We start from the raw sequence: 22,931 nt of genomic DNA, 5'->3' as shown, positions 1-22,931 counted from the left end.
CGAATCCAGCACCCAACACCTTTTTTGTTTTCTCTTTCATGGGCACAAGGCATACACAGAGACACACAAACTAGGAAAAGAAAAAGTCAGGAATTTGTAGTTTATCTTATAATCCCAACACTGGGAGGTAAAGACATGTGGATCCCTGGGCCTCACTGGCCAATCAAAATACATAAATACATGAACACACACACACACACACACACACACACACACACACACACGGGGGGGGGGGGGAGGAAAGAGAGAGAATCTGAGAAAAATAAACCCAGCCACTAATAAAGCAAGGTCATGATCCCAGATCTATACAAGGGGCAATTTGCTCCAACACATCACATTGACTTCATTCAGAAACAGACCTAGAAGGGGCCAGAGCTTTGCTCAGTCAGAGTTGAATGGAGTCTGGGGCCCAGGTGTCTGGAGGCCCAGTCGCCTGTTCTTCCTAGTGTGCATACCTGACAGCGAGGCAGCGCAGGCAGCAAAAGGGAGGCAACTTCAGGGAGGACCACGGTGTCTGCCCACTGCCCACTGGAGCCTTCTAGATTGATCCTGGAGATTGATTGCCTGTTGTGGGGTAGGCAGAGGAGGGAGGGGGAGGGAAGGGGGACAAAGGGGGAAGGAAGAGGAGAAGGGGGAGAGGAGGGAGGAAGAGAAGGGGGAGGAGGCAGAGGGGAAGGAGGTGGCTCTGAGCTGTTCTGCACCTGGAGGAGCTAGCTTCCAGATTCCCAGAGCCAGAATTCGTTGTCTTCTGTGTCACTTCACCTCTTATATCTGTGTTCACTAGATGGGCAATGGCACCTTCTGATCTAGAAGCCTAAGATCTGGACCTCAGAGTCTGTGGAGAAGAGTAGAAGGTTGCCAAGGAGGTGTCCTAGGTGGTCTGATGGCAGGGATCATCAGCCTGGGGTCTCTTAGCAGGGGAGAGGGACTCCGTGGGGTTGGGCATCACACCAACTGTTTTCCTGTCCTTCAGCGAGCTACAAGGTGGTCTATGGGCTCCCTGACCTCAGATCTAAGGATAGTAGTGTAGAGTACCTACCAGAGAGTACAGGGTGCGCAAGAGAACCTTGTGCCCCTCAGATTTCAGCTACAGGGCACCTGAGGCTGAAGGGACGCGGGGGGCTTTGGAGAAGGGGTCTAGGGTTCAGCGCACGAGGCCTGGAGAGACTAAGGAGCTTGGAGGGGAGCCCATCGCTCGGCTCCTCCCCGAGTCGCTCTGCCCCGCCTCCGCCCGGACAGCCTGGGCGGGGACCCGCGACGAGAGGGTGCGCCGCGCCTGGTGCTCCAGGTGCAGTTCCCAGGCGCTTGGGGGCCCGCGGTGGCCTGGGAGGGTGGCCTGTCTCGGATCTGCTCTTGACTCGTCTCTACGCTCTATCCACTGGACGCCAGTGAGCCTCAGAATTCAGGTAACCGAGGGCGGAACTCCTGGCCAGTGTCCCCCACGGGTCCCCGTCCACACGCTCCTACTCTCCGTCGCTGAGCCATGGAGCCCGGGTGCTACTTAGAGATGAATCTTAAAAGTTTGCTCTTGGACGGCGTGCATCAGGTAACTGCCAGGGCAGACATTTGCACCCGCGCACCCCGAGCCCACGTGAAGGAGGGGCGGCCTCTTTCCCAGCCTTTCTAAATATCCAGTTTTTCTCATAACTAATCAACGAAGCAGACACCCTCCCCATCCTGGCTCTCCATCCCTTAAAAAAAAAAAAAAGTCCTGGGATGTAAACTGACAGTTGGTAATTCTTAAGCCTTAGGGATGTTTATATGTGTACTTCCCGCCTCCCTTCACCAGACACACGCTATGAACCAGTCAAATAGTGTGCGGGTAAGGCAAAGTGGTACAGTTTTGTGCCCAAGGAGGTAGGTCTGCGCCCTGATAAAGAGGGTGCCCAGAAACAGGAAGCTGTCTTGTCTTGTCTTTTTTTTTTCTCTCTTCTCTTCTCCTCTCTTCTCTCTTTTCTGTTCCTTTCCTGTCTCCTTCTGTTGGGTCAGGACAGGTCCTTTTTGACGCCCATCCCAGCACTCTCAAACCCCAGACTGAGGTGCCTACGCCATGAGGTGGTTGGGCTGCAGCCTGCAGGTGCAGAGCACTAGAGCCCACAAAACTCTTGGTGGAAAGAAGAAAGCCGCACCTTCCCCCAGAGCCAGAAAGAAGGGAGGGGAGGCTGGGTGAACCCTAAAGCAGCCATCATGGCTGACATGGACACCCCGATTTCACTTTCCAGAGGGGACAAACCATGCAGGCGGTAGCTGAAGAAAGGAGACCCCACAAGGTTAAAGCATTTGACCCAAACACAGTGGTGGGCCTCAGCCATGGTCTCTTAGACCAGGGGCTTCTGGGTTTTAAGAGATTACTATATCTGTTTATTATTTTGTTTTGGGGTGGGGAACATGTGGAACTCTTAATCCTTCTAATCATGTGGGGTCTGAGGATTGAACTCCGTTGTCAAGCTTGGTGGCACTACTCCCCACTGAGTCACTTTGCTGGTCCTTTTCTGCAGTCTGGTTATGCCCTTGACCAGCAGGGGCCTGTTGCTCCCTTGAAGTTCAGGAGTGCGCAAGGCGAGGGCACCTCCAAATAGAACTCAAATCCCCTTAGGAAAGTCTGCCAAACTCCCGCCAGCCCCTTGTTAAGCTCCCCTGACGCAGGAGGCAGGACCCGCATCCCTTCTGTATCCATAGTACTTGGCACAGGGACGAAACATGGCCAGAACATCGTGAGTTCTTTTCCAGCAGACGGGACTCTGCCCTTGAAGATCAGGAAGGACGTTTGAAAAGTAGCACCAGAAAATTGTGAACACACTCCCAGATGCCTTCACGCTCTGCCCCTACTTGGAGCAATTTATTTCTTAATCCAGCAAATAAACTATAATCATTAATCCTACTTCTTGTGGGGCCAAGGAAAAGCAGAGTGTTGGGTAGACAGCTGTCCCTCCCTGGAGGTTGAGATGTCAGCCCACCTAGTAGGCTTCCTCCCTCCTCAGAAGGTCTCATTTGGAAACATTAATTACCATTGCCTCTCCTGGATTCTTACCACCCTGCAGGGTTGCCAGGGATTGGGGAAGGAATTTGTTTTTCTTGCCTTAGTTTCCCCTAGTGATAAATAAAGTTTTATGAGCAAGTGGGTGCCTGGAAGGGATCCGTATGCTGCAGAGCAAATCCAACAGGAGACATGGGTATCTATGTGTGAGTGATGGGGGCTTCTCCAGGTGGGCTTTCTGTCTCCCTTGAGCAGTAACTGCATTTTAGTGTTCCTCAGAGAGTAGGCCTCACTAGAGGCACATAGTAGCTTTGTATGGAGTATTCACTGATGGAAAATAATCTCTACAGGAAGAAAATTTGCCAGAATTCATGAGACCTAGCAAGCCTTGACTCCCTCTTTCCTTTCTTCCCATGTAAGGGGAGCAGCACCGTGCTGTAGAACCAGGAAAGGAGAGAGGAGGGAGGGCTCCTAGAACCCAGGCCAGGGCCTTCAAGCTGGTAGCCCCCAGAGTCACCTAGAGGGATAGCTCCATCAGCTGATGGCCTCTGCAAGGGCCAGTGAGAAGATCCTAAGAGGGGCAAGCCCAGTTTCCGGAGGAGGGATAGAGGCTAAGATGAGCCAGTCTGAGAAGTGCGTCCAGAGGCTATGGGGAGCTCAGAGGCTCCCTAGGAAGTCAGGAGAGCCTGGAGGCAGGGGAGAGATGCACATCCTCATACAGAAAGCAGTTTTTCTGCATGACCCTGGGAGCTTTGGCTTTTGCCCCAGCCCTGCCTTTGACCCCAGACAACTCTGTTCATTGTCAGAGCTGGAATGCACCTGCTGAACTTTGGCGTTGGGACAGAAAGTGCAGAAGCCCAGCCTGAAGAATGTGTTGTTTCCTGGCTTGTTGGGCTACTTGGGGAGGAGGAGTGGGCAGTCAGGGAGTCACTAAGGCTTCACCAGAAGGATTGAGTCAGGGTGGGCCTTCTCCTAGATCTGAGGCCATTGTTGTCTTCCCTAGCCTTCTGCTGCTCTTGCCTCTGGCCACCCTCTGTGGGAGAGTACGGCCCTGACTGAGGCCTGGTTTTCTGTTCCCTTTCGTGGTGGCTTTCTCCTACAAGTTCAGTGACTTTCCACCACAGTGGATGGAAAAGTACGCCTGTGGCAATGCTTCCTGACTCAGGGTCCACTCTCCTGCCTAGTGTCTGGCCCTCACTTGGAGACAGTGTTGGATCTTTGGAGAAAGGGACAAGGAGATTGCTATGAACTCATGCAGGCTTGCAGAGGGGAGCCATTGCACATAAGAGTTTTACTAGTTTCTTGCACTTGGGGAGACGGATGGTGTTCCCCGAAGTGGTGGCCCAATTTTATCCCCGTCCCTGCACTGTCTGCTAAGCTGGGTTTTAGTCTGTAGTATTCTCCTGCCTTCTGACCTTGACTGGGCCAGGATCACCCAGAGGAGGCTCTGGACTGTGCATACCCGAGGAACAAGAGTCACCTGAGCCTCAGGCAGGGCATTTGCCCCTTGAGATCACCCCCACCTTCGTTTCGGTTAATTAGTAGCTTGTAGCCAAGGTGTCCCTTATAACTTGGAGAGTTCATTGGAAGCCTGTCAGAGACACAGAGCTCAACCGTATAGCTTCTAGAGCCCAGATCTTGGAATCCAGCAGCCTCAGTATCCTATCACTAGTTGTGACCTTGGCTTTGACTGCACTCCCAGTGTCTGAAGGCTGGCACATAGCTTCCTCGGGTTCTGGTTCTAAGATTGTTGAGCTGGAAGTGTGACATTGGTCCTGTCTCTCTCTGAGCCTCAGTTTCCTCATCTGTCAGAGTACCTTGGATTCTATCAAGGCATCTCACCTTTAGCACTATTACCATTTGGATGCAGAGAGGAGGAGACTGTCGTGTGTCATAGTGAGTGTTTCCCTGTGCCATTGGCCTCTATACAACATCGCATCAACTCTGAATCCCTTGAAAAAAATTACACACACATGCATGCACGCACACACATGTGCGTGTGAGTGTTACATATTCCATGGATGTTTTCCCTGCATGTGTCTTATACCACTTTCATGCAGTACCCATAGAGACCAGAAGAGGGCATTAGTTCCCTTGAAACTGGCGTTAATAGATGGCATGAGCTGCCATGTAGGTGCTGAAAACCAAACCCAGGACTCTGGAAGAGCGAGCGGTCAGCATTCACACACTGGGGTGTGTGAATATAGTCCTTGGCCGGCTTCAAACTCACAGCGAATTGCTTGCCTCTGCTTGTATTAAAGACTTGTAACACTATGCTGGGCTAATCTGAGAATTCCTCTGGACTTCACCAAATGTGCCCCAGGACAGTATCACCTCTGATTGAGAGGGGTTGTGTTATATCCGTGGTTCTCAGCTTTCCTGGTGCTGTGACCCCGTAATACAGTTCTCCACGTTGTAATAACCCCCAACTATAACATTATTTCCTTGCTACTTCATACCTGTAATTTTGCTACTGCTATGAATTATAATATAAATGTGCAGGAGATCTTTATGTGTGACCCCTGTGAAAGGGTCATTCAACTCCCCCAAAGGGGTTGCAGCCCACAGGTTGAGAACAGCTAACTGTATTAGACAGTCTCTGAAGAACTCCCCTTCCCTAAGATTCTCTTGGGACAAAAGCGCTTCCAGCCAATCCTGTGAGTGTGCCCTGGGCATGAATGAGGGGTAAGTGAGTCAGGTCAGAGGGAAGGCAAGGCTGTTGGACCTTACGCTGAGAGCCAAGGCCTAGCTCTCTTTGCCTCTAGAACTTGAGTTACATAAGAAGTGGGGAGGAGGGTAGAGGGCAGGCCTGTGGTCTGGATCCCATACCGAGGTCAGCCACCTTCCGGTGCGGGGTAGCATGGTAATGAATGCTCTGCCCTACTCCACAGTCCCCTCTCTCCTTGCCCTGGGGAGGGGTACAGGAAGTGAATCAGCCCAGCAAGCTCATACTTCAACCAACCCACCCCCGGCTGTGTTTTTGTTATTCCTCCCATGTTAGCTGTTTATTAACTCTGCCCACGGAATCCCCCTCTGACCTTGTTGCTTAATGGAAGGACAGAAGATTTATTTTGACAGGGTTAGGGTTGGAGTTGGGTGCTATGACTGTTGATGAATCCTCGAAGGAAATGACAATTGCTTACAGTCTTCCAGAAGAAAGTCAGCTCTGGGCTGTGGGCCTCATAATGGGAAGGTTCCCTGGGCTGCAGAGACCCTAAGCCAAGGTCAGTCACTGACCTGTGTAAATGTACAAGAGGAGGGTGTGGCCAGCCGCAAGGGTGTGGTCAGCCATGAGGTCCTGTGTGCTGGAGGACATTCTACAGAAGGAAGTTCCTTCAGGGAGGTGGCAGTGTCAGAAGCTCACAAGAGGGAGAGGTGGAGGTGGGAGGTGGATTATTTGTGTCTTTGCTATTGTGGTAAGACACATAGAATATAGAATTCTCATTTTGACAAAGTATGAGCGTGTGCCTGGTGTGTGTGTGTGTGTGTGTGTGTGTGTGTGTGTGTGTGTGTGAATCTGTGTGCACATGTGAGCATACATGGGCCTCAGCTGTCGTTCTTCAGACAGCACACACCTGGTTTTTGAGAGAGGCATTCTAACTCGTATTTAGAACTAACCTCGTGGGCTAGGCCCCCTAACATGGGATTAGAAGTATGTGCTGTCAAACCTGGCTTTTTTAATTACATGGGTTCTGGGTATCACCCTCAGGTCCTTATGCCCACAAGGCAAGTTCCTTACTGGCTAAGCTCTTCCCGGAGCCCTGTTTTTAGGAGTATTAAAAGATTGGGGCTGGGGATTTAGCTCAGTGGTAGAGCGCTTACCTAGGAAGCGCAAGGCCCTGGGTTCGGTCCCCAGCTCCGAAAAAAAGAACCAAAAAAAAAAAAAAAAAGATACAATTAATTGTCAGCAAGCACGTTCATATTATTCTGTAGCACTCACTGCCATCCAGCCCCACAAATTCATCATTTACCAGCTAAAACTTTGCACCTACCATACACCAACTTCCCACTGTCCAGCCCCTCGGCTTCCTGTCTCGGTGACTGGCAGCTCAAGGTGCCTCGTATCAAGCAGTATGACTCTCTGTTTTTATGGCACATCGCACAATACGGCCATAGTCTACGTTTTTAATGAAAGGTTTATTTGGTTCACAGATCTGGTCCAAGGTTAGTGATGTGTCTAGTACTGACCCTTCTGTCTGGAAGCAGCATAGAGCATGTCCTGGCAGCAGGCAAGAAGCATAGCTGTGTATACACGTCTTCTCCTCCTCTTCCTGAGAATGCGTTTGGAGGTTCTAGCTGGGCACACCACTACTTATATACCCTTGACTCCGAATGGTCTGCCATTCAAAGATGCACACGTGGGGAGCACAGAAGACTGCACCGTTTGTAGTAAGCAGAATAATCCAGCATCTGTCTTTCTGTGGCTGACCTCTCCATTTCCAGAATGTCCTTGTGGTTGGTGCACGTTGTAGCCTGAGTCAGAATTTCCTTCTGTGGTAGCTATGGACCACATTCTTTGTGTCTGTTCTTCTGCTCCCTGGACACCTGGGTTGCTGCCATTGTCAGTGATTACAGGGTGAACCAAGCGAACCAGTAACTATTTAACCTCCGACTTTGATCTTTTGGAGTGTATGGCCTGAAGTGGAGCTGCTGGTCATAGAGGAAGAATACATTTAGAATTTTGTGTGCTTTTTGAAACAGGGCTGGGCTGGATGAGACATGTCTCAGTGGTTAAAGGCATTTGTCACCAATCCTGGGACCCACATGATGGAAAGAAAAACCAGACTTTTGAAAATTGTACTCTGACTTTCACATGATTATTGTGTGCACGCACACACACACAATTAATAAATGCAATTTTAAAAATTTAAGTCCCTCGTGATAGGCTCTCCTGTGCAGCTTAGACTGGCCAGACTCTTGCAATTCTCTTATTCACCCTCCTGAGTGCTAGGACTATAGGCATGTACCTATGTTTAGGGTGCTTCAAGGAGGGGTGTTTGACATTAGTTTCAAGATTAAATGATCTCTCTGGACATCTAAGAGGGTGGACGAAAGGAGAGTTCTAGCAGCAGGAGTGACTGGTTTGCAGGCTTATGGTCTCGGAGGCTGTGGTGGGAAATGAGCTAAGGAAATTGTGTTCTGCTCCTTGGACACTGAGAAACAATGAAAGAGCTTTCAGGTAGGAAGCCATGCAAGTTGATTGCCGTCTTAAGAGGATGGAAGTGTAAAGCAGGTGAGCTGGGAGGGAAAGAGGCTGGAGGCAAGAAAACCCTGTGGGTAGAAAACCAGGGAGCACCACAAAGCCCAGGAAGGTAGTGGCTGCTCAGGGGGCGCCCATCTTCAGGTTTGTAGCTAAGTGGACAATGCGGCCGGTCTCTGGTTGAGATTATAGGGGTACAGGTTATAGGTTTGAGGAGAAGATCCTTGGGCTGGGTGGCTCTGAGAGCCCAGGAGACTACCCAGGTGGAATGAACTGGGAGACAGCATCGATCATCCTGAGAAGGCAAGAGTGAGAAGCCAGTCAAGGGACATGACTGCCTTTGGGTGGCACAGAGGGCCCAGGAGAGTGGGAGGCTAGGGCATGAGGTAGCCTTTGCACGGTGTGACCTGCCCCATGAGTGTCTTAGTCCACACGTTTTGATTGCCAAGCTCCAGGGTCTGTGCCTAGGCCCCGAGGACTGGACACAGGTCAACAGGAGCTATGACTTTAATCCGTTTATTCATTCCATAAAGCTCAGGCTGGAACTGGGCCAGTACTTTGCACTGCTAAAGATTGAATGCTGATAGGTGGCATGCAGGAGAAGTAGAGCGTGCAGTGACAGTGTGTCCCAGGCCTTGTCAGTGTGAGGTGGGGCTTCTCAGCACCCCTGACATCCACCTTTTTTGGTTCCTTTGTTTTGTTTTGGTTTAGTGCTGAGGTCCCATTTAGCCCAGACTAGCCCAGAAGTCATACGTCGCTAAAGATTACCTTGTACTCTGGATCCTCTGACCTTCATCTCCTGTGTGCTAGGATTACAGGGGTGACTACCAAGGCAGTTTTACACAGTGCCCTCAACCCACGGGCTGAGTTTTGGTCCAGCAAATTCCTTGGGCCTCCTTGGTGTAAAGGAGCCACTGTAGAGTGTCCAGCAGCATTTCTGGCTAGCTGTGAGTAAGCACACTCACATGGCGTCAGACATTGTTCTCTGGGAAGCAAAATTGCCCTCCACCAGGTGAGCTTCTTTGGTCAGAAAGGCCAATGAGAAGACACTAATCTGAATTTGTCAAGGCTAAGCAGAGGTGGAGATTCTGTGCTAGCCCTCTGTCTATTGCCATGATGGAACTAATTAACCTTATATCTGAGATAATCCCCTTAGACAAGGAAGGGCTTATTCTGGCTTGCAGTGTGGAGAGCTCCATCTATGACTGCTTTGCTCTGTTGCGTTGGACCTGTGGTAAGCACAAGGTGGGTAACAGGCTGGGAGGCAGAGAGAAAGGAATGGGTAAAGCTCCAAGATTTCACTCAAGGGGCTTTTGTCTGGCAGACTTCACATGAGGCACCTTAAAGGTTCTTAAAGGTTCTACTTCCTCCCAACAGTGCCGTGTGCGGGAACCATGCCTTTAACACATGGGTCTTTGGGGGGACACTTACCAAGCCATAACAATAGAAGAGACATTCATGGCATAGATTATAGGATGTTCAAAGGTCTTGAGGTGGGGAAGGGACATAAAGGGAGAGCAGTAAAGAAGCTGGAATCTGATGATGAAGGCTTTAATTGAATGAGCAGTCGTGGAAAAGGGAACGAGGGAGATCTGAGGTGTATTTCAGAGGTGGCTTAGCTATATTTCAATGGCTGACAGGCTTTTAACACCACAGTGGTAAGGGAACCTCCCAGATGTGTAGAGCAAAAGTGTCTGGAAGCTAGTGAGCCACATCTGGGCGTGTGTCAGTTGAAGATACTCGGGCTAGAAGAGGGAGGGGTCTTGTTAGAGACCCACATAGAGAATTAGCAGCACACAGACTACTGAAGACACGGGACAAACTGGAAAACCCTGGATGGAAGGCTGAGCCAAGGACAGAAAAGTCAAGTGGGGTCTAGTCTGCTCCACTCTCAGACACGAGCCATACTTCCCAGCTCTGCCTGGGGAAGGACAGGTTCAGAGCAGGAAAAGGCTTCGGAGTAGGGAGCTGTGTCCACACTGGGCTGAGGAGACTACAGCACCACCTGCAGAGTTGGGAAAGTCAGATGAGAACAGGAGACACCCACTCAGAGGCAGCAGGGGGCAGGGCAGCTGGTTTCCCCAAATATTTGTGGGCTGAGGGTTGGGGGAAGGAGTACAGAAGGCAGAATGGACAGTGTTAGGGAGGGCTTAGGGTGTTTATCTGATCCTGTGTTTTCTGCCTGGTTCTTTATTCTCCCATTTAGCTATTGGGAGGTCTTCCTTGTCTGCACAGAGAGTTTCTCTCTGGTCTAGAATACAGGTTGCCACATTCAGTCTTTTGGCTCCACTCAGCATATTCCACAGGGTCACCTTGTACCTGAGTCACTTTTGTGAGTGCAGGTGGCTGTACATGAGGTACTGTCCCAGGCACGGAGTGGCCAGCCAGTGTGGTGCAGTGTTATCAAACTGACTCACTGATTTGGAGATAAAGACAGCATCTCCCTTGCAGCTTTTGCTTCTTTTGTTTGTTTGTTTGTTTGTTTGTTTGTTTGTTTGTTTGAAATAGGGTCTTACAGTACAGCCCAGGCTGTCCTGCAACTTGCAGTCCTCTCACTTTGGACTCCTAAATGCTAGGATTGTCGATGTTCAATATAATAATGAGAAGAAAACAAATTTCTAGTTGTGTGTGGGGCAAATGCATGTGCCAGTGCACATACATGCACTGTTAAAGGACAGCGTATGAGGGCTGCCTCTTTCTTCCAATTCAGATGGTCAGGTTTGGTGGCAAGCACCTTTATCTGATGTGCCGCCTTGCTGGCCAGACCTGTTCTTCTATGTCATTTTAACTTGCATTTTTCTTACTGTGAGCAAGGTGAACACGACAGACAGGAGCCTTTTGTACTTCCCTTTCTGTGAACAGTCTGTTCATGTTTCCCCCAAAAATTTCCTCAGGTTTTTTGGTTCCTTATTGAATTAGAGGAAATCTTACTGAATCAAAGGAAATCTTTGCTTGTTTTTTTCCCCTTTTGAGACAAAGTCTCACGTAGACCAGGCTTGAATTCCCTATGCATCTGAAGATGACCCTGAACTTCTGATCCTCTTGCCTCTGCTTCCTGAGTGCTGGGATTGCAAACATGCACCACCTTGCTTGGTTTATGGGGTACTGGGGGGGTCAAACCCAGGGCTTTGTGCATGCTCAGCAAGCGCTCTACCGATTGAGCTGCACCACCAGTCTCGGAGGAAACCTTTATGTATCAAGAACTGTGCCTTTTTATCTCGAATGTAAGTTATAAGTCATCCTCCTTCGTTGGGTCAAGGAAGTTGTGTGTGTGTGTGTGTGTGTGTGTGTGTGTGTGTGTGTGTGTGTGTGTGTGTGTGTGTATGTGTGTCGGGGATAGGACTAATTTATTTTGTTTTATGCATGTAAATGCTATGCTCCTATGCATGCCTGGTATCCCTGGAGGTCAGAAGAGGGCATTGGATGCCCTAGAGCTGGAGTTATGGATGGTCATGAACCTCCATGTGGGTGCTGGGAATCGAACCCATGTTCCCTGCAAGAACAAATGATTGTAACCACTGAAGCATCTCTCTAGCCTCTGTTTTCTGGATTTTGCTGTTGCTTCTAAATTGTAAGGTTTATGAATGCTGATGAGAGGTAATTCCCTAGTTGGCCAGCAGGGGGCTCAGCCATGGAGGTCCCTGTGGAGGCAGTGGTCTAGGACAAGGCCCTAGGACAGGACTGTGGATGGTCTTGGAGCAACAGGGAAAGGATTGGACCTCCTCCTGGGCCAAAGTGTAAAGAAAGATGCCATGTGCCTAGAGGTTGGTGGCTACACACCGCAGGAACAAGGGAGATGGCTGAGTTAACCCAAGGATGAAGTCAGGTCTGTGAGATATCTGGGTTGGCGGGGTCTGCTGTGTAAGAAAGAGAGGTAGATGGTCTCTGAGTCAGAGCTAGATGGGGGAGGGGTGAAACCTCTGTTGCCATTGCATCTCCTTAGGTCCCATTTGTGTCCTTAGCTTCTGTCAGTCACCCTGAGGTCTGAGCCTGCCCTAGGGACCATGATTTCCCTGTGCTCTCCAATGCCAGGCCTGGTGCCGCACAGTGGGGTAGCTCTTAACTACCTAGTTAAACCAGCCTGTTCTTAGCCATTTCCCCTGCACTGCCTCGCCTTTCCCAGGGACCCAGACCTCCCTTAACTGCTCCTGGCTCCATCCACTGACTAACATAGTGTTCCGTGTCCCTACATGGCACAGCCGCTCCCTAGATGAAGGTAAGTAAGTAATATAGAAGCTTCGGGTGGAGTCGCCTCTCTATGTAGTCACTCGCATTGATTCCATGTGTTAAGTCCTGGAAGGGAAACCCCGGCATGTAAGAAGTAGGCGAGGCAGCACACTGCGTGAGTGGGTGCTCAGAAAGCCAAAACTCCGACTGGAGAGATGGCTCAGGAGTTAAGAGCATTTGCTCTTCCAGAGGACCGGAGTTCAGTTCCCAGCACTCGGGTGGGGTGATCACAGCTGCCTGTAACTCTAGCTCCAGGGCGTTTGTTTAATGCCCCCTTCCTGCCTCTGGAGGCAACTAGCCATTCAGGGCGTATATCCCACAGACATACACATGCATAAAAATAGATCTAAAAAAGCTCTCTTGGAAGCCATCCTAGAGGAGGTGGCTGGGTGGCTGGAGGTGGCTCTGAAGAATGAAGTTGAAGTGGGGTGTTGGGATAAGAATGGCCAGAAGCAAGTGGGAAGCATAGGAAGTGTGTGTGTGTGTGTGTGTGTGTGTGTGCACGAGTGCGTGCGTGCGTGCGCGTGTGTGTGTGCGTGTGTGTGTGTGTGTGCTTGTGTCTCTGTGTGTGTATGAGTGTGTGTGTATGTGCGTGTTTCTGTGCGTGTTTGTGTGTGTGAATGTGTGTCTCTGTGAGTGTATGTGTGTGTGTGAGTGTGTGACTCTGTGTGCGTGCACGTGTGTGTGTGAATGTGAGTGTGTATGCTTGTGTCTGTGTGTGTGAGTATGTGTGAGTGTGTCTCTGTGCATGTGTGTGTGTTTGTGTGTGTGTGCACGAGTGCGTGCGTGTGCGTGTGCGTGTGTGCGTGCGTGTGTGTGTGTGCTTGTGTCTCTGTGTGTGTATGAGTATGTGTGTATGTGCGTGTTTCTGTGCGTGTGTTTGTGTGTGTGAATGTGTGTCTCTGTGAGTGTATGTGTGTGTGTGAGTGTGTGACTCTGTGTGCATGCACGTGTGTGTGTGAATGTGAGTGTGTATGCTTGTGTCTGTGTGTGTGAGTATGTGTGAGTGTGTCTCTGTGCATGTGTGTGTGTTTGTGTGTGTGTGTGCACGAGTGCGTGCGTGCGTGCGTGCGTGCGTGCGTGTGTGTGTGTGTGTGTGTGTGTGTGTGTTGGGCATGGACAGTCATCATCAATAACTCCCAGGGAGGGAATTCTTTGATTGTGGGGTAGGAGCAGGCCAAGGTGAGAGAGTTGAAGCATCCTGGCATGCTTAGTGAAAACAGGTTTCATATAACAGGAGTGATTGGCTGTGTGTGAAGTCTTGTTGCACGCTCAGGGCAGGGCGGAGCCATCACGTATGCTAAAGGTTCTGCACTGAGCTGTGTTGGGGCCACACCAGCTCCTGATGATACAGTGAGGCTCTTCCCCATCCTTCCTGGTGCCATCAACAAAGCCTTGCCCTGAATGAACTCAACCACAGGCCTTTGCTCCCTCAGCCTCAGGCCCCGGAAGGCTACCCTCCTTCCTGCCTGACTCCACAGCACAGATGTTTCCCCTCCTACTTGATGTGAGCCTCCCTCCTCCCTTCTCTTGCCTTCTCCCTTCTCTAGTCTCTCTCTCCCTTCTCTAGTCTCTCTCTCTCTCTCTCTCTCTCTCTCTCAGGCTCAGAGCCCACACCTGTCCTCTGGTTCTGACCTTTAATTTATGTATGGGTATTTTGACTACATGATTTCTGTATAGTACATATGTACCTGGTACCCATAGACTCCAAGAAAGATCTTTGGGGTGCCTGGAGCCACAATTACAGACAGTTGTGAGCCACCATGTGTGTGCCGGGAATTAAACCTCTAGACGAGGAGTAGTGCTCTGAATCACTGAGTATCTGTCCAGCCCCTGGTTTTCCTTTTAATTATGTCTATATGTGTGTGTCATTGTGCATGTGTATGCATGTAAGTGCAGTGCCTGCAGAGGCCAGAAGAGGGCACCTGGTCCCCTGAAGCTGGAGTTACAGGTGGTGTGAGCCGCTTGACAAAGGTGCTAAGAACCAGACTCAGATCTTAACTGCTGAGCCATCTCTCCAGCCCAGAAATAACCCTTAAACACCCAAAAGGCTTCAAAACACCAGAAATGGGGCCTGGGGGAGTGGCTCAGTGGCAGAGCACTTGTGGAACATGGTTCAGATCCCTGCAACAGGCTGCCAAGATGGCTTAGCAGATAATGGTGACTGTCGCCAAGCCTGGGGACTTGAGTTCAGTTCCTAGGACATACATGGTGGGAGGAGAGAGCCAACTGTTACAATTTGTCCTATAACTTCCACACATAGACAGTGCCATATTTACATGCGCGCGCACACAGACTAGCCAAAATGTAAAAGAAAAATGTTTGTGCCTGCATCATTCACGGAGAGGAGGGAGGAAAGCAGTAACAATGGTGGTGACTGGCTGCCGTGCTCCTGTTTGGCGCTACACTCCTCAGAACACAGACTCTTAAGGTCCCAATGACAGATGAGGCAAATTCACTTGGGAGAACCAGTGGCTTCCTTTCAGAGCATAAACGAGGGGTTTCTAACAGGAGGATGGGTGCTCCTTCCCCAACAGGTCACACCTGGAAAGCCTCACCCCACATGGATGAGGGTAGAACTCACCCCCCTAATCTTGCCCAGAACATATACTCTTAGCCACACCCTGAGGGCAAGAAGGCAGGTTTGCGTCCAACAAGTGGTAGGGAGCAGTTGGATACTCGGGTGAGGGTCTCGTGCCCCTCCCAGTCCTCCTGGAGGAGGTATACACAGCCAACAAGCACAGTGGAGATCATTATTTTGCAAGAGGGCACCGCTGAATGCCCCAAGATGGCAGTTGCTTAGCTCAGAGGACAGCAAAGTCCCTGTTCTGCAGGATGATCACCCTGATCTGGTCATTGCTGGCATTACCTTGTGATTTATCTCGTTGTTACCAAAAGAAGTCTGTACCTTTTGGAGTGAAATTGGTGGGGAAATAACATTGTGCTCACCAAGCCCTTCACCTAGCTCTCATTTAACTGCTGTATGGTGGCCTTGAAATGCGTGTTAAGATTTTCTTTGCCCTTTGGCTGAGATCCAAATCTGGTGTAACGAATATTACACGAGGCTCCAGATGAACTGTGGTTGACAGAGAGGTTTCTGGAAAGAGGAAGAACACAGCAGACTGTGGATAGGAGGGGTAGTGAAGGGGAAGGAAGAGACAGAAGTCCACAGACGGATGGACGGATGGCCCCAGTGTGGGGCAAGTTGAGTGTCAGATTACATCAATGCCAGAGCATGTTGGTTGGTCAACCTGGGGAGTCAAGGAGCTACTGAAAGGACAGAGTAGGCTCAGAGGAGTCTCTGTGAGCTTCTGCCCCTGGGGAACTCTGAGAGACACCCCTCCTTGTCAATGGAGGAGCCTGGGGATCCCAGCTAGAAGGACTTAGGGCACTTGGAGACCCTAGAGACTCTAAGAAGTTGGGTGCAGCCTTCTATCCACAAGAGGCCAATTACACATGTCAGAGGAGAGAAGGGAGATTTCTTCATGTGACTACATCCGGCGAGAAGTGAAAAGGTCCAGCGCCTCCCCACTCACTCCATTCCATCCACAAGGTCCTGACATGAGGTTCACCTTTGCATAGGAGGTGAGAGGTATGGCCAAGGGGTGGTCCTGCCCATTGTCATTGCCTGGGCTCCAGTCTGTCCTGCAAGATGGTCTGACACATTGTCAGAACTGTGCAGTCTTTCTCCTGGAAACAAGCCCCTCTTCTGGCTGGCACTAGGCTTTGGTTTTGGCTTCTCCCAGCATGAGATTCCTGGGGGAATCCTAATTCCTTGGGGTCTATTTTATAATAGATCACCAAGAGGAGTGGTCCACGTTCTCCTTAGAAGGTCTTCACTCCTCTCAGGACCGTGACATGCTCAGGGCCTGGCATTTCTGTGAGAGACTGTGATTCATTCCCAAGCTCCCCTGTACCTGTCCAGAGCAGGCAGAGGCCAGCTCAGTGCTGCCTGTTGCTTGGTGAGAGGTAGGAGGGAGGTATAGGTCAGCCCATGGGAAGAAGCTTCCTGGGAGGGGAAGTGGCTTCCAGGCTCGATGGCTGGGCCTTAGCAGCTCATCTCTTGCATGGTTTTGGTATGTGTCTTCTCTGGAATTTTTATTTTTTAAGTGAAAAGAAAGAGGAGAGATTAAACAGAAAAGGGTGAAGGACTGGCTTCCCAGGAGACTAGAGGAGGAGAGAAACAAAGAAGGGAAGTCCTTGACTCTGTGGTCCTCCCCCTCCCTCCTCCCCTTTCCAGTCAGGCCTAGTTACTCTTCTTCTTTGGTTGGATGGTCGCTGGTGCTCCCATTTCTAGATTGTCACATCACGAAACTGGAGCTTCTGGGCTTCTCCCTGAGCAGCTGGTTGTATGATCTTGGGCAAGCCTCTATCCACAGCTGCAGATTCCCAGCCGGTTTTCTGCTGCCTTTGAGGTGTCTAGCCCACTCGTTCCTTCTCTTCTCTGGACTTCCAGGGTGTCCTCAGAGGACTAGACAGAGCAGGGGGACTGAGGCAGAGCTGACAGAGGCTGTGGGGCAGGGAAAGCATTAAGGCCTCTACCTGGGCTCTGCAGGGCTGGGAATGTCCTCCATTGACCCAAGACCTCAGATTGCCTTTAAAGGGAAAGCCCTCTGCTGATGGGAGCTGTGTGGTAACACAGGCGGCCTTTCATTCTGAACTGGGCTTCTAGCTTTGTAGTTTTAAAACCAGCCTTCCTGTGTGAAAACTCAAGTTGACTGACTGGTCTCTGGGGTTAAATGACTTCTGCTTGAGAAGCTGAAGGGCTTCCTGAACCAGAGCCCTGGCCAATTGTGCCTTCACTGTCATAGGCCAAAAGTGTCACAGGCCAAAAGCTTGCCAGAGCTGGGCACTATAGTGTGTGTGTATACATATATGTATATGTATATGTATATATATGTATATATATCATTAGTATAGATACATATATATAGTATATGTATATGTATATGTATACATATACATACATATATGTAAATTTGGGAATTTCCTACCTGTATATAATGTGTTTTGGTGAAACCCCCCCATTTCCACCCTGTCTTAGTCACTGTTGTATTGCTGTGACAAGACACCGTGACCATGACACTTTCTTTTCCATTAACTTATCTATTTATTCACTTTGCATCCGGACTGCAGGCCCCCCTCCTTCCAGTCCCCCCTCATACAGCGCCTCCCCAACTCCTTCTCCCTTTCTCCTCTGAGAAGGAAAGCCCCCTCCCCAGAGTATCAACCCACCCTGGTACCTCAAGTCACTGCAGGACTAGGTACATCCTGTCTCACTGAAGCCAGACAAAGCAGTCCAACTAGGGGAACAGGGTTCGCAGGCAGGCAACAGAGTTAGGGACAGCCCCTGCTCCAGTTTTGAGGGGAGTGCTGCATGAAGACCAAGCTGCACATCTGCCACGAGTGTGCAGGGGGCAGGCCGAGGTCCAGCCCGTGTATGCTCTTTGGTTGGTGGTTCAGTCTTTGGGAGCCCCCAAGGGTCCAGGCTAGTTGTCTATGTTGGTCTTCCTGTGGAGTCCCTATCACCTCTGGGGCCCTCAATCCTTTCTCCAACTCTTCCACAAGACTCTCCGAGCTCTGTCTAATGTTTGGCTGCTGGTCTCTGCATCTGCTTCAATCAGCTGCTGGGTGGAGACTCTCAGAGGACAGTTATGCTAGGCTCCTGCTGGCAAGCATAAGAGGGTGTCATTAATAGTGTCAGGGTTGGTGCTTGCCCATGGGATAGGCCTGTCCCTGTTGGTAGGGCATGATCCTGGGCATCCACTTCCTCACTCAGATGCCAGCCCCACTGTGGCATTGCAAGGCTAAGGAGTACAGGGACCCAGGTCAAAGTCCACGCTCCTCTTAAGGACATCCTGTAGCACTCTGCAGGACACTGAGGACAAGGGTGCCTTCGCTGTGGAAGTGGTTACGATTTCTTCTTGTCACCATCCATAGAGTGGCCCCACTTACCCTTCCTAAGCACAATGAGGGATTTCACATCGTGAGCATTAACAGCTGGACTCAGAGGCCACTGTGCCCAGCGCAAGCCAGGCTTCAGGGACAGCTGTAGTGGCCTTGCCTCTCCACAACTTGTCATCTGCTTGCTGGCTCCTCACCTGTACCTCTGGTAAGCCCTTCTGGATTCTGAGTGAACTTAATCAGGAGCCTCTAAGGCCAGCCTTGGAGCTTCACAGTGACCCGGGGTGACAGGTGCCCAAGAACAGGGTGAGTTATGCACCTCTCCTGTTTTAGAGGGCCGATTTAGAGAGACATGTTTCCAATCTTCATGAGTTTCCTCCTCCTCCTCCTCCTCCTCCTCCTCCTCCTCCTCCTCCTCTTCTTCTTCTTCCTCCTCCTCCTCCACCGTGTGTGTGTGTGTGTGTGTGTGTGTGTGTGTGTGTGTGTGTGTGTGCGCGCACCAGCACTTTTACATGTGAGTACAAATGCTGGTTCACAAAGAGGAGCCTTCTCCAGTTGCTCCTCTGCCTTATTCTTTTTTTTTTTTTATTAACTTGAGTATTTCTTATTTACATTTCAAATGTTATTCCCTTTCCCGGTTTCTGGGCAAACATCCCCCTAATCCCTCCCCCTCCCCTTCTTTATGGGTGTTCCCCTCCCCATCCTCCCCCCATTGCCGCCCTCCCCCCAACAATCTAGTTCACTGGGGGTTCAGTCTTAGCAGGACCAAGGGCTTCCCCTTCCACTGGTGCTCTTACTAGGATATTCATTGCTACCTATGGGGTCAGAGTCCAGGGTCAGTCCATGTATAGTCTTTAGGTAGTGGCTTAGTCCCTGGAAGCTCTGGTTGCTTGGCATTGTTGTTCATATGGGGTCTCGAGCCCCTTCGAGCTCTTCCAGTTCTTTCTCTGATTCCTTCAACAGGGGTCCTGTTCTCAGTTCAGTGGTTTGCTGCTGGCATTCACCTCTGTATTTGCTGTATTCTGGCTGTGTCTCTCAGGAGCGATCTACATCCGGCTCCTGTCGGCCTGCTTCTTTGCTTCATCCATCTTGTCTAATTGGATGGCTGTATATGTATGGGCCACATGTGGGGCAGGCTCTGAATGGGTGTTCCTTCAGTCTCTGTTTTAGTCTTTGCCTCTCTATTCCCTGCCAAGGGTATTCTTGTTCCCCTTTTAAAGAAGGAGTGAAGCATTCACATTTTGATCATCCGTCTTGAGTTTCATTTGTTCTAGGCATCTAGGGTAATTCAAGCATTTGGGCTAATAGCCACTTATCAATGAGTGCATACCATGTGTGTTTTTCTGTGATTGGGTTACCTCACTCAGGATGATATTTTCCAGTTCCAACCATTTGCCTACGAATTTCATAAAGTCATTGTTTTTGATAGCTGAGTAATATTCCATTGTGTAGATGAACCACATTTTCTGTATCCATTCCTCTGTTGAAGGGCATCTGGGTTCTTTCCAGCTTCTGGCTATTATAAATAAGGCTGCTATGAACATAGTGGAGCACGTGTCTTTTTTATATGTTGGGGCATCTTTTGGGTATATGCCCAAGAGAGGTATGGCTGGATCCTCAGGCAGTTCAATGTCCAATTTTCTGAGGAACCTCCAGACTGATTTCCAGAATGGTTGTACCAGTCTGCAATCCCACCAACAATGGAGGAGTGTTCCTCTTTCTCCACATCCTCGCCAGCATTTGCTGTCACCTGAGTTTTTGATCTTAGCCATTCTGACTGGTGTGAGGTGAAATCTCAGGGTTGTTTTGATTTGCATTTCCCTTATGACTAAAGATGTTGAACATTTCTTTAGGTGTTTCTCAGCCATTCGGCATTCCTCAGCTGTGAATTCTTTGTTTAGCTCTGAACCCCATTTTTTAATAGGGTTATTTGTCTCCCTGCGGTCTAACTTCTTGAGTTCTTTGTATATTTTGGATATAAGGCCTCTATCGGTTGTAGGATTGGTAAAGATCTTTTCCCAATCTGTTGGTTGCCGTTTTGTCCTAACCACAGTGTCCTTTGCCTTACAGAAGCTTTGCAGTTTTATGAGATCCCATTTGTCGATTCTTGATCTTAGAGCATAAGCCATTGGTGTTTTGTTCAGGAAATTTTGTCCAGTGCCCATGTGTTTGAGATGCTTCCCCACTTTTTCTTCTATTACTTTGAGTGTATCTGGTTTGATGTGGAGGTCCTTGATCCACTTGGACTTAAGCTTTGTACAAGGTGATAAGCATGGATCGATCTGCATTCTTCTACATGTTGACCTCCAGTTGAACCAACACCATTTGCTGAAAATGCTATCTTTTTTCCATTTGATGGTTTTGGCTCCTTTGTCAAAAATCAAGTGCCCATAGGTATGTGGGTTCATTTCTGGGTCTTCACTTCTGTTCCATTGGTCTATCTGTCTGTCTCTGTACCAATACCATGCAGTTTTTATCACTATTGCTCTGTAATACTGCTTGAGTTCAGGGATAGTGATTCCCCCTGAAGTCCTTTTATTGTTGAGGATAGTTTTAGCTATCCTGGGGTTTTTGTTATTCCAGATGAATTTGCAAATTGTTCTGTCTAACTCTTTGAAGAAATGGATTGGTATTTTGATGGGGATTGCATTGAATCTGTAGATTGCTTTTGGTAAAATGGCCATTTTTACTATATTAATCCTGCCAATCCATGAGCATGGGAGATCTTTCCATCTTCTGGGGTCTTCTTCAATTTCTTTCTTCAGAGTCTTGAAGTTCTTATTGTACAGATCTTTTACTTGCTTGGTTAAAGTCACACCGAGGTACTTTATATTATTTGGGTCTATTATGAAGGGTGTCGTTTCCCTAATTTCTTTCTCGGCTTGTTTCTCTTTTGTGTAGAGGAAGGCTACTGATTTACTTGAGTTAATTTTATACCCAGCCACTTTGCTGAAGTTGTTTATCAGCTTTAGTAGTTCTCTGGTGGAACTTTTGGGATCACTTAAATATACTATCATATCATCTGCAAATGGTGATATTTTGACTTCTTCTTTTCCGATCTGTATCCCCTTGACCTCCTTTTGTTGTCTGATTGCTCTGGCTAGAACTTCAAGAACTATATTGAATAAGTAGGGAGAGAGTGGGCAGCCTTGTCTAGTCCCTGATTTTAGTGGGATTGCTTCAAGTTTCTCTCCATTTAGTTTAATGTTAGCAACTGGTTTGCTGTATATGGCTTTTACTATGTTTAGGTATGGGCCTTGAATTCCTATTCTTTCCAGGACTTTTATCATGAAGGGGTGTTGAATTTTGTCAAATGCTTTCTCAGCATCTAATGAAATGATCATGTAGTTTTGTTCTTTCAGTTTGTTTATATAATGGATCACGTTGATGGTTTTCCGTATATTAAACCATCCCTGCATGCCTGGGATGAAGCCTACTTGATCATGGTAGATGATTGTTTTTTTTTTTAAAGATTTATTCATTTATTATATAAGTACACGGTAGCTGTCTTCAGACACACCAGAAGAGGGCATCAGATCTCATTACAGATGGTTGTGAGCCACCATGTGGTTGCTGGGAATTGAACTCAGGACCTCTGGAAGAGCAGTCGGTGCTCTTAACCACTGAGCCATCTCTCCAGCCCGTGGATGATTGTTTTGATGTGCTCTTGGATTCGGTTTGCCAGAATTTTATTGAGTATTTTTGCGTCGATATTCATAAGGGAAATTGGTCTGAAGTTCTCTTTCTTTGTTGTGTCTTTGTGTGGTTTAGGTATAAGAGTAATTGTGGCTTCGTAGAATGAATTCGGTAGTGATCCATCTGTTTCAATTTTGTGGAATAGTTTGGATAATATTGGTATGAGGTCTTCTGTGAAGGTCTGATAGAATTCTGCACTAAACCCGTCTGGACCTGGGCTCTTTTTGGTTGGGAGACCTTTAATGACTGCTTCTATTTCCTTAGGAGTTATGGGGTTGTTTAACTGGTTTATCTGTTCCTGATTTAACTTCGGTACCTGGCATCTGTCTAGGAAATTGTCCATTTCCTGCAGATTTTCAAGTTTTGTTGAATATAGGCTTTTATAGTAAGATCTGATGATTTTTTGAATTTCCTCTGAATCTGTAGTTATGTCTCCCTTTTCATTTCTGATTTTGTTAATTTGGACACACTCTCTGTGTCCTCTCGTTAGTCTGGCTAAGGGTTTATCTATCTTGTTGATTTTCTCAAAGAACCAACTTTTGGTTCTGTTGATTCTTTCTATGGTCCTTTTTGTTTCTACTTGGTTGATTTCAGCTCTGAGTTTGATTATTTCCTGCCTTCTACTCCTCCTGGGTGTATTTGCTTCTTTTTGTTCTAGAGCTTTTAGGTGTGCTGTCAAGCTGCTGACATATGCTCTTTCCTGTTTCTTTCTGCAGGCACTCAGAGCTATGAGTTTTCCTCTTAGCACAGCTTTCATTGTGTCCCATAAGTTTGGGTATGTTGTACCTTCATTTTCATTAAATTCTAAAAAGTCTTTAATTTCTTTCTTTATTTCTTCCTTGATCAGGTTATCATTGAGTAGAGCATTGTTCAATTTCCACGTATATGTGGGCGTTCTTCCCTTATTGTTATTGAAGACCAGCTTTA

General features: G+C 48.7%; 1 protein-coding gene across 4 annotated transcripts in view; it reads left to right on the top strand.

Moving 5' to 3' along the window:
* The first annotated feature begins 1,237 nt into the window (after positions 1-1,237).
* Paqr5 (progestin and adipoQ receptor family member 5) overlaps positions 1,238-22,931 on the top strand; it is an 80,339-nt gene continuing 58,645 nt past the window's right edge. The window contains exon 1 of one of the 4 annotated variants that reach the window (XM_087562072.1): positions 1,238-1,406. The gene's annotated coding sequence lies outside the window, so the exon portion shown is untranslated. 4 annotated transcript variants of the gene reach the window in all.

This window comes from Rattus norvegicus, chromosome 8 (genome assembly GCF_021556685.1).
Source record: "Rattus norvegicus strain SHRSP/BbbUtx chromosome 8, alternate assembly SHRSP_T2T, whole genome shotgun sequence".
Lineage (NCBI taxonomy): Eukaryota > Metazoa > Chordata > Mammalia > Rodentia > Muridae > Rattus > Rattus norvegicus.
The sequence above is the reverse complement of the archived record's forward strand: the minus strand, read 5'-3'. Positions and strand labels throughout refer to the sequence as shown.